Genomic DNA, 1,672 nt, shown 5'->3' on the forward strand with positions numbered 1-1,672 from the left:
CCAATATCTTTCAAATCATTGGAACTCATTAAAGTAATTAAGTGAAGAAATATGTACATACATCTTTAATTAGTAAATCGCAGCAATATTGTACATTTTTAAATTTATTGAACTTGATGGAAATTATTGTTGACAAAAGACAACCGGGGGCCCCAATCTTACTCACAATTCGAATTTGCTACTTCCCTTAAAGCATGTATTTCCTTTTTATTTATGTAATTAAATCAACGCTTTTATTACAAAAGTGCATTTACTATTGTAATTTAATCGAATACGAATCATACGAACATATCTGACTTTACACATTTTTTGTAACCAGCTGCTTTAATCGAAACAGAAAAATTCTATCACACTTAAAGGCTGCGTTTCTTTATACATTCCGGATAATCCCATTTCACAGCCGGAATAAACAGAATACGTTTGAAATATACGTTAACATATCATCAGGAACGTTCTAAAGAATAAGTAAACAAAAAAGTTTATTCCAAACGTTCAGAATGAATAAAGAAATTCATCCAAAATGTGTATTACACCACACAGCAAAATTGGCAGTCATACATTCGGTACATGGATCAGGTAAAACTTACATAACGAGTTAACCCAGATTCTGTGCAGGCAGCAATATATCTGTGGCCATCAGATTTGGCTTGCCGGATGTACATTTCGACAGACTCTCCAATAGACCAATATACGAAGTATGCTTGAATGCTGCGACCAAGTCCGACAGTCTTTCAACAAATTCATTGCTGAACCCTTTCTCTTCCAGTAGATTCATCAACAAGTCATGCAGATATCCATCAATCACATCACCATCTACAGCATACACTTTATCGTTCCATTCGTTTTGGTAAATGCACATCTCATCGATACCAAAATTGTCATTGTATTCACCCTCTCGCGCTGTGCCCTACAAGAATGCACATGTGAATGACAATGTGGTAGAGCCCTTAACAATATCCACTTCAAAGCGTGGTTTGCTACGCACCTCACCGATTTCAGCCTTTTCAGCATTGGGATCCAGTTCAGGCTTATCTTCAGTGTCTACAGTGTGGCTGACATTGAAGTTTATGACGATGCTCTCCTTATCACTCTTCCTGGTTAATTCCACATCAGCGCCATCCAGCTTCACGCTGAAGCCATCCAAAGAGTGGGAATCGTCGCAGTATTGGGTGATTTACGTTCAGCCGAAATTTCTTCAGTAAGGAATTCGACAAGCTCACATTCACCTTTGGTGTGCATGTGCTTGGCGCCGCCGTAACCACAGTTGTAGCTCAAGCTGGGTTTTTGTAATGAACCCGCAGCTTCAGGATTTTTGCACATCTGCTAGATCGTGCGAGTAAAATCATGCTTGCCAAATACATTTTTTCAATGCGTTCGATGAGTTAGCAGCAATCAGGCTGCTACCTAAACGAAGCACCGATCTTGTTAAATTACTCCTAATTTTTTATTCAATTTATCCAAAATTGCGTTGACAAATGCATCCGCTGCAGTCAATTTTTCGTAATATCACGCGTGTTCATGTTGGTATATTTTTCCGAACAATAACACCAGCAGAAATTATGCCAAGCAACCTCCTGTAATTAAAAAGGAATTACATTCAAACATAGCTATATAATACAATATTTTACTATATACTCACGAAACCTCTTCAGAACTCTTACATAACTACCGC

The 1,672-nt window shown here is 37.9% G+C and overlaps 1 pseudogene; it reads right to left on the reverse strand.

The window, feature by feature from the left end:
• Positions 1–595: 595 nt before the first annotated feature.
• Positions 596–1,320, reverse strand: LOC108359843 (complement component 1 Q subcomponent-binding protein, mitochondrial-like; annotated as a pseudogene).
• Between the last annotated feature and the right edge of the window lie 352 nt (positions 1,321–1,672).

This window comes from Rhagoletis zephyria, unplaced genomic scaffold (assembly GCF_001687245.7).
Source record: "Rhagoletis zephyria isolate East Lansing unplaced genomic scaffold, Rhagoletis_zephyria_1.1 Rzeph_scaffold_00477, whole genome shotgun sequence".
In the NCBI taxonomy this organism is placed as follows: domain Eukaryota; kingdom Metazoa; phylum Arthropoda; class Insecta; order Diptera; family Tephritidae; genus Rhagoletis; species Rhagoletis zephyria.